The 10,138-nt window shown below is 36.4% G+C and overlaps 1 long non-coding RNA gene across 2 annotated transcripts in view; it reads left to right on the top strand.

The window, feature by feature from the left end:
• Nucleotides 1-620: 620 nt before the first annotated feature.
• The window catches only part of LOC129699058 (uncharacterized), a 36,096-nt gene continuing 26,578 nt past the window's right edge, over nucleotides 621-10,138 (top strand). The window contains exons 1-2 of one of the 2 annotated variants that reach the window (XR_008723767.1): nucleotides 621-1,738; nucleotides 7,163-7,221. This is a non-coding gene — a long non-coding RNA (uncharacterized LOC129699058). Of the gene's footprint in view, nucleotides 1,739-7,162; nucleotides 7,227-10,138 lie in introns of both variants that reach the window. The other variant, XR_008723768.1, reaches the window with a different exon arrangement.

Here is a 10,138-nt window from a genome sequence, read left to right as displayed (position 1 = left end):
CTACCCTATTGCGGACATTGGACCTAGTGGACTGGTGCACTACAATGCCAAAAATTATATTCTGCATGCTCTATCCTCCCCTTTCCTCTATCTATTGTATTTGAATTTGGCTTGATTGTGTTTATTGATTGATACTTTATTATCACGTGACATGTCACTGTGAAATTCTTTGTTTTGCATACCAAATGCAAAATACGCAAAGAATTCCCACAGTGTGGCACGGTGGTGTAGCAGTAGAGTTGCTGCCTTGCAGCGCTAGCAGCGTCAGATCCCATGTTCAATCCCGACTACGGATGCTATCTGAACGGAGTTTGTATGTTCTTCCTGTGACCGCATGGGTTTTCTCTGAGATCTTCAGTTTCCTCCCACGCTCCAAAGAGTTTCAGGCTTGTAGGTTAATTGGCTTGGGTTTATATACTTGGTATAAGTGTAAATTATCCATAGTGCATGTAGATTTGTGTTAATGTGCGGGTATCGCTGGTCGGTGCGGATTTGGTAGGCCGAATGGTCTGTTTCTGCACGGTATCTCTCAACTAAACTAAATTAAGCAAAGTACAGTATTAGGAAAAGTATTATCTGATTTGATTGAATAACATGCGAAACAAAGCTTTTCATTGTAACTCGGCACTCATGACAATTATAAATCTAAACATTAAACCTATACCTTCAGCCTCTGACTCCAGATTTCCAAGACACTTTGCATTGCTTTGGATGTAATAGAAATGTTTTGGGTAAATATCAAGACAATGCATTAACATTGTTCAGAACCGATGATGTCTGAGCCGCAGATATTGCATAATATCCTATCAGTATAAACATTTATAACCGCCAGATGCTGGACTCTGAGCCCCGTTCAGATACAAATAACATCTGGTCTGCTTTCGTATGGAGCTTCAGCACAATATACCCTTGAGAACAAAATAGACACAATGTTGAAAAGTAGAACTGCAAACCAAGGGGCTATTAAAGGATTTATTGCACTTTGGGTGTGGTGTCATAAATCTGACAAAGTGGAGCAATGGCTGCCAAATGTGAATTTCAACAGCATGTTGTTTTTAAAGGTTATAACCCAAATGATGTACATTCGAGTATTCTTTACATAATTAATCCAGTGTGAAAGTAAGGGGAGAGCTGGAGAATTTCCAGTTTGGTTTAAAAATAACTTGGCCGTGGTGATGAAAGTTTTTTTAGCATTAAAGCACAGGAATATGAGATTAATGCTCTTTGTTTTGTTTTTGAAGCTAGCCAAAAGTATTTATTTTGAATTTTCAAAGTTGCTTTGAAATAAATAAGTACACACTGAGCAGAGAATGAATGGCAAATTATTTCAAAAATCATTAAGCCAGCTGAAGGCACAAACAGTCAAGGACCACAGTTTTGAAGCACTCGCGCTGCGGAGTCACTATTACAAACATGTTATAAAACAGCTCCATATGTTGGCATATATACTTGAAACAGCTTTAAGAATCCACATCATATCAGATTGTGCACATGCAATCAGTTTTATTTTGCCGAATGCAACGTGTTAGCCACATGTTTCTGGATTTGTTTCATCGGCATTTCATTCCACATTCGACTTGTCTATAGCTTGGTCATAAACTGGACACTAATCTCAATGCTGGAGCACTACCTCCAGTGAAGCAAGGGGAGGTGATAGCAACTGAGATTTAGCATCTCATGTATCACTGACCAACTTTGGAAATGTGCCTAAATGGTTTCTCAATTCAACTAGTTTACGGTAAGTTTCTACGTCGAGAAGTAATTTATCCAAATGCATTCAAAATGATTATTTTATCAAGTGAGTACTTTTTCTTTGGCATAGCTTATGTGATTGTGTGGTTACTATTTTTTTTTGCCATGCAATATAATGTGTATGATTTGGAATAGGACAAATGTAGCAAGATAACAATTAAAATGGCGTTAGAAATAATTGCTGGTAATACATGTAATGCTTTAATCAAGGTGTAATATTATTTGTAAATACTTAATTTTACTTTTAAATTATGTAGAATGGAATATATATATATATTCAAATATATATATATATATATGTATGTGTGTGTGTGTGTGTGTGTGTGTGTGTGTGTGTGTGTGTGTGTATATATATACTTGTAAGATATTGAAAGTGTGACTAATAATATAATATATATATATACCCATGGCTAATATTGTTAGTCACACATTCAATATCCTACAAGTAGAAATGTAAAGCCCTATCACCTATTAGGGTGGCACGGTGGCGTAGCGGTAGAGCTACTGCCTTACAGCACCAGAGACCGGGGTTCGATCCTGACTGTGGGAGCCTGTCTGTATGGAGTTACGTGACCTGCGTGGGTTTTCTCCGAGATCTTCGGTTTCCTCCCACTCTCCAAAGATGAACAAGTTTGTAGGTTAATTGGTTTGATATAAATGTAAATTGTCCCTAGCGTGTGTGGGATAGTGTTAGTGTGCAGGGATCACTGGTAAGTGCAGACTCAATGGGCCGAAGGGCCCGTTTCGCGCTGTATCTCTAAACTAATCTAAACCAGCTTGTTAACCATCTCTCTTATCTTGTTTATCTTTCTTTCTTCAGATTTTTCTCAACATTCATTTGACATCCCTTTTTTGCCTCAGGCTTGCCTGATTTCTGTCTGATTTGGACACCTTTCTTGGTTTTCAAATCCAAATTGGCACAAAAGATTTATTCTGCCTATTTGGGGATGATCAGCCATGATCACATTGAATGGCGGTGCTGGCTCGAAGGGCCGAGTGGCCTACTCCTGCACCTATTGTCTATTGACACAGCCCAAGTTTATTAAAAGGAGAAACAGCTCTCCCAGTGAGCTGGAGGTAAGAGTGCAATTCCCAATGCATGGTCAGGGGTGAAACACAGCCAGGAATTATTTTGCTGCCTCTTAACCCCAGTGGATATCAATCCATTTGATCAGTGGATGGTGGTCAAACTGGGCTGTGATGCTATCTGCAGCTTGATGCAGCCTTGTATCTGGATGAGATATTGGAAAGTCAACACAATCTTAAAGATAATTCTTGAGTTAAAGGCATGGATTCTTCCCTAACCCTTCAACCTGGTAAAGCAGAAAGTAGAAGCAAGAGAGGTAACATTGACTGATGAGGCCTGACATGAAATGAACTTATCTTTCCATCATGTAGCCAGGATATTTGAAGATCTCTCTTACTGTAGTTTGCAAATTATAAAGGCTGGAGCCCTGGGCCCAGATCTGCAGTGAATTTTCTTGGTATTATACCTTTTTGGTTGAATCTTAAGAGAGCCTAATGTGGTATCTGTTCTGCAGGTGCTCTTTGTGTTTAGTTACTTTTTTAAAATCAAGTTCATCACCCTACCCCACTGAGGAAAGCTCTTTTATATCTTATAGTATTTTTTTAAGAGCCCAATTTGCACAAAATATTCTAAACATAACGACAATCTTAGAAAGAACAAGTTTTTTTTTTTTTGCTGCTGAATTATAACAACCAGAACAGGTGAGCTGAGGTCAAGTCAGACATGAAAATAAAAAAATCTCAAAGGCAACACCAAAATACTTCCAAATGACCCTGGGGCTGTACAGTGGCACAGTGTGAGTTGCTGTCTTACAACATCAGGGACCCAGGTTTGATCCTGACTACAGGTGCTGTCTGTACAGAGTTTCTACATTCTCCATGTGACCGCATGGGTTTCCCTGGGTGCTCTGGTTTCCTCTCGCACTCTAAAGATGTACAATTGTATAGATTAATAGGCTTCTGTAAATTGTAGATTGCCCCTAATGTTTAGTGCTAGTGTATGGGCTGATCACCAGTCGGTGCAGACACCATGTGTCGAAGGGCCTGTTTCCATGCAGTATCTCTAAAACCTAAAATCTGAACTCAAAATTAAACCTGCTTTTGGCTTTAAAAGAGCTGAGAAAAAGGCAAAATATCAACCTGGTCCCAAAGTCAGGTTATTCATTTTAATTCCACAATAAAATTGAACTTTCACATTTAACCTGGTCTACAAATGTAGCTCTAATTAGTTAGTTTAGTTTATTGTCACGTGTACCGAGGTACTTTTGTCATGTGCTCTCGTCTTCTGGGATTCCTAAATCTTGAAAAGCAAGGTGTTTGAATGCAAGTGATGCTATCTTTGCAAGGAAGGCAGATATTTGCACTGTACATTCTGAAAATATTCATACTCCTTCACTTTTTCCACTTTTGTTACCATACAGCCTTATTTTAAAATGGATTAAATTCATTGTTTTAATCATTAATCGACACACAATACCCCATAATAAAAGAAAAGTGAAAAAGTGTTTAGAAAATTTTGAAAAGTAATTAAAAAGAAATAACTGAAATATCACATTTACATAAGTATTCAGACCCTTTACTCAGTACTTTGTTGAGGCACCTTTGGTAGTGATTACAGCCTCAAGTATTCTTGGGTATGACGCTACAAGCTTGGCACACCTGTATTTGGGTAATTTCTCCCATTCTTCTCTGCAGATCCTCACGAACTCTGTCAGGTTGGATGGGGAGCGTTGATGCACAGCTCTTTTCAGGTCCCTCCAGAGGTGGTTCCAGTTCTTCCATTTAAGAATAACAGAGGCCACTGTGCTCTTCGGGACCTGCAATGCTGCAGAAATTGCTTTATACCCTTCCCCAGATCTGTGTCTCAACATAATCCTGTCTTGGAGGTCTACGGACAATTCCTTCAACTTCATGCCTTGGTTTTTGTTCTGACATGCACTGTCAACTGTGGGACCTTATTTGTATGTGCCTTTCCAAATCATGTCCAAGCAATTTAATTTACCACTGGTGGACTCCAATCAAGTTGCAAGCATTTCTAAACACCTGTTTTCGCTTTTCATTCTGGGGTATTGTGTGTAGATTGATGATTTAAAAAAAAAAGAATTTAATCTATTTTAAAATAAGGCTGTAACGTAACAAAATGTGGAAAAAGTGAGGGGTCTGAATACTTTCTGAATACACTGTATACCACCGTTTAAGATTTAGAAAAAGATGGAAGCTACTCTAATGTCCTACAATGCCTATGTGATCTCAATACACTTGGGATTAGGGACAACTGCCGTCTCAAGTATTACAACCCACTGCACGTTTGGCCTGGGCAACTAATGGAATATTTCACAGTTATTTTTAGATGTAATCAGACTTCCTACATGCACCTAACCAAAGTGTTAGATAAAGTACATTTCTCCTTTATAGTATTGTCATGAAACGTATGAACTGACAATTATATATAACAAATGTATGCTGATAACTAACTAAGCTACATAAACTTAATTTATAGCACTCAACTGTATGACACAAAGGTTTTTAGTTTTTACATAAAACACTTAAACATAATGGGAAAAATAGCATCTGAAAAGGTCTGGTAAATACTCCATTAGCTGCCTGGGAAAAAATAACAGATTTATGTCCTCAGTTCATTCATTATTCTTTAATAATGTTTTGTTTTTGAATGCCTGTGTCAGTTTCATAAGAGGTTGTTAAATGTATTTAACACTCGTTGCTTTAATACTACAGTAATTAACACATTGTTATTTATATGAAGTTCATTGATTATGCAAAACACTGTGGTTTACAAAATGATCCTTGTAAGTGAAAAGACTTGGTAACAAGTGGGTGTGTTCTGTATACAATGGCTACCAGTAGTAAAAAGGAATGTTTTAAAGTCTGTCTTCATGGCACGCAGCTTTTTTGTTTTACTTTGTGATTTTGTTCCATGAGATACGTGATACCATTTTTGTCATTTTCATATTTCATTAATGTGATTTCATTAATGATTGAAATAAAAAAATCATATGTTTCCTGACCAACTGCCTAAGGAATAAACTTTGGGTTGTTTGCATAATTACCAATCAGTTTACACAAGAAGGCCTCAACATTGATGATATTATCCTTTTTGTCCTGTTTTGCTAAATAACTAAATCAACCTTTGTTTCATTCCGACATTGCATAGCTGCTGATGTTTAAAACAATTAAGTGAAGGATATCCTAGTCAAGTTTTTTTTTTTTGTCATATTATATAATTTTCAGCAAACAACTTAAATCACCATTGAAATGGCACTTTTAAAACCATTTTCAATTTAAATTGAGTGCATCCAGCATTCCAAGCTCATATAATTTCCCCTACTGATCCTGTTTTATTTTATATTTTGATTTAGTATTTAGTTGATTTCCCTCATTCCTATGAAATTGAAAGTGTTAGTTTTTTCCCCTCTCCATTGGATTCAATATTGCTGTTGTGAAAAATCTGTCCTTATTTTATTGTAATTGATATTTTGTTGACTAGTCTATGCCACAAATCTTTAACAATCAACACAATTATATGAATCCCATGTTTATTTCCTGTCCTGTCAGAAAACATATTGTTTGCAACACTTTAATTAATTTTGCATGTCATTTCCATGATGCGTTGCACACATGTAGAAATCACCTAAGTGTGTGTCTTTCCCAGTTTTGGGAAGGAACAATGCGCAATTTTTCAATTATTGCAACAATTATTATGGGGTAAGGACCTGATATAGTTTGCAATTTTGGTGTTAAGACATGCCTAGATAAATGCAGTAAAATGCTACTGAATAAAATAACATTTAAAATAATTTTTAGTAAATTATTATATTGTTCAAGGAAATATGTTGCAAGTTCTCTATGAAACCATTTTATAATTGTATGCTGGACACATATTAATTGATATTTAGAAATATAACAATTGTAACAATGTTACTTTATCAAACACTAACTGATATTTTTTTCACAAATTCAATCCTATCATCAATTATGTATGAATATTACTCTGTTCGACATGTCAGAATACAGCTGAAGACATACTTTGCATTCTTTGCATAATAAGTGATTGTGAATTTTCCTCTTTTTTAATGTGCTGAGAATATAATTTGAAATATTGGACCAATATATACTGGAGTTCATACACGTACACTGTTCTGATACAGTATTCAATGAACATGGCTGCTGCTCAACTTTTAACTGTTATTTAGCAGTAATTTTGGTTTATAGAGTATTTTAACATATAATAAAATTCTACTTGCATTAGAGAGTGAGGAAAAGGGGAATAATTTGATTTTGGATTTTGCATAATACATAAAAACCTTTTCAAAGTTTTGTTTATGTGGTTTCAGATATCACTTAAACTTGTTTAATTAAATTACAGCACTACTGAAGGAATAGAGGAAATGTGAAAGGAATAGAAGAAAGTGCAAGGATGATGAAGTAAGGTAGGAGGTAACTGGCGGGCACCATATTTGATTGCATGCTATAATTCTTAATTATGTGCAAATTGTTCTAAATGCAAGAGTTTAAAAACATCTTGGTGCACTTTTAAGTAGAATTGCAATTAACAATGTATTAACTCAGGGGTTCCTAATCTTTTTCGTCCCGTTTACCCCTGGCAACTTTAATAGCACAAAACAATGTTATTTCACTTATTTATGAACAACTAATGTTGAACAGATACCGGTATACCAGAACCAAACACATACCAGAATCAACAAATTTACCCCTTGGGTAGGTGAAATTTACCCTCTGTGTAAATTAGGGAACCCTTGTATTAATTAGTCTCTCAGTTTATAGGGAATATTTAAATACATTGAAATCTGAAACTTATTGGGGCTTCTTTGCCTCGCAGTGTAAGTTGTCATACTTCACTGATGGGAAATACTGTATGCTATATGTTCCTGACATGCTCACTTGTTAATAAAATGTCAGTGCATAGATGCAGCAGGAGCCATATACTTTTAGTTCAACCACTCACGCTTCTAATTCCCTCCAGTTTAACAAGGTTAACCCTGGCTACCCCCTTCTCCCGTTCTAGAAATTATAATTTTAAATACATGTAAGAGCTTTTTAAGAAAAACACATGCTCAGACAAACATACTTTGCGCTGGCGATAAATGGCAACAATATCCAGACTCCAAAAAAAGTATTAAAAATAATGATTGAATCGTATTATTTTCATAATTTTTTTATTTGTTTATTCGAAGCAAGTGTCCAATTCTGTGCATTAAAGGGTATAGAGTAACTGCCACCAACATATGTTTTCAGAAGGTGTTTGGTAGATCGATGTTCAAGAAGAGAGCTAGAAAGTTCGATTCTATTTGGATGGAAAAAGATATCACATTAAATAGAAAGTGGCTAGAAAATTAACAGGTAGATTCAATAGAGGTACTCACATTGGAGAAGATATAAATGCTGCTTCAGAATTCAAGGGAAATTCCACATTTCTTCATTTGTTCTTGCAGAATATTAAATGACACACATTTTGTACAGACACACAGAACATGGTTTCAATGCTGGTGATGTAAGATTGGAGAGTTAAATAAGCTTTGTGGAATCATGGACAGTCAGTAAGATTTACACCCAAAGAAGAATGAAATAATAAATGTTTACAGAATTTTAACATCTTAACGGATCTTAGGATATTTCACACCATTTTACAGGCAAGGAGGTATTTCTGCAAGAAAACATTCCAAACACTTCCTAACAATAAAGTAATTTGAAAATGGTCTTGACGTATTTACATTCCAAATGTAACACAAAGCTCTCTCTTTAAGAATTATAAAATTACAAAACAACTCTGTCATATATTTAGAAATATTTAACGGAAAATCCACATAAATCACACAAGCTAAAGAGAAAAACCTACAACTTATTTTTATTTAAAAAAGCTCCAACGATGATTAAAGTACAATTACCAAGAGAGATTTTGCATTTTCATTTTTTTCTCATTATTTTGAAAAATACATTTTTGACTTTAATATTAATCCAGCCACCATCATAATTAACCATTCAGGGATATCATGCAGCTTATTATGTGCATTTTACAACAAGATCAAGTCTTCCCCTTTAGCACACTTCAAATGCAGCAGATTTCTAACCTAATCATAGTGACCCTAGGAGCTAACTCTAAAGTAGTGAATTACTGGTAATTGTGAGAGAGCAGACACAGATTGTGATAGAATATACTGATAAACTTTCCCAGAGATGGCTTTGATTTTTTTTAAAACCTGGAATCCTTTTATGCATGTGAAATGTTGCCCAGCTAAATGTTTAGATGTCTTTCTTTTTATTATATACTGTATATGCAGTAAAAATATACTTCAATGCAGTGGAAAAATATACACAAACCTAGAGAATGCCATCAAGCAGCTTTGCATTAATCTTACTAGTCTGAATTATATCTGCTTTATCATTCAGGTTTCCAGTTGCCATTGTGTTATGCCTTTGGCAATGATGGACTAAACCTTTTAGAAAACAGTGCTTTGCAAAGGTCGTAGTATATTCTTAGTGTTGGTCTATACATTCAGTGTTGCTGGTGTTATGCATGGCCGTGTTAGCACATTTGTTTTGTATGCAGCACCATTAACACTCGTATGACTCTTGGGGATGATAGCACTTTCAATGTTTGAAAGGTTTCCTTACTGGACTCTGCCCCACAATGTCCAGTAGTGGAAGGAACTAAGCTATGGTCCTTCCCCACAGAACCTTCACATTGACTGCACAGTGTTCAGTGTGACAAGGACTTTGCATCCTTTGCCAGACTGTCTTAACACATCTACATTCTGCAAAGAGGTGGGCAATCATCTCCACTCCATACTTTGGGAGTGAGTTTCCATTTCATGCGGGAGAAATCTGACCGGAGGACCCCTCATACAGAGAACAAAGAGTGGTTGCTGTGCTTGATCCTCAGAGCCTGCAGGGTAATTTGTGCAAAGCACTACCTGATTCTCCAATTTCACGTAAAACGCACCTAAACCACCTCTCTTTCCCCTGCCCCTTCACCATGATGTGCAGACAGATATGTTTCCCACCGCCTGCTCCTTTCCCCTCCTCTGTACTCCAATTCCTGAGTCCCACATTTCCTTTTTACCCCATCTATCCACCCCCCCCCCCCCCCCGTGCCCATCTATCTATACCGCTCCCTCTAGCTTAACATTTTACTCCGCCTCTTTATTTCTTATCTGATATCCTTCAGACTTCTTTTCACCTCAAGCATTTGTCACTTACTCCACCTGTCTTGCCAATCAACCCACCTTTACCTGTATCCACCTATCTCTTCCAAGCTGTGTCCCACACCTACCTCTCTTTTCCAGCTTTCTCCCCTCAATCAGTCAAACTAAAAGTCTGAGAA

This window comes from Leucoraja erinacea, chromosome 7 (genome assembly GCF_028641065.1).
Source record: "Leucoraja erinacea ecotype New England chromosome 7, Leri_hhj_1, whole genome shotgun sequence".
In the NCBI taxonomy this organism is placed as follows: domain Eukaryota; kingdom Metazoa; phylum Chordata; class Chondrichthyes; order Rajiformes; family Rajidae; genus Leucoraja; species Leucoraja erinaceus.
Note: the sequence above shows the minus strand (reverse complement) of the source record. Positions and strands in the feature narration are given on the sequence as shown.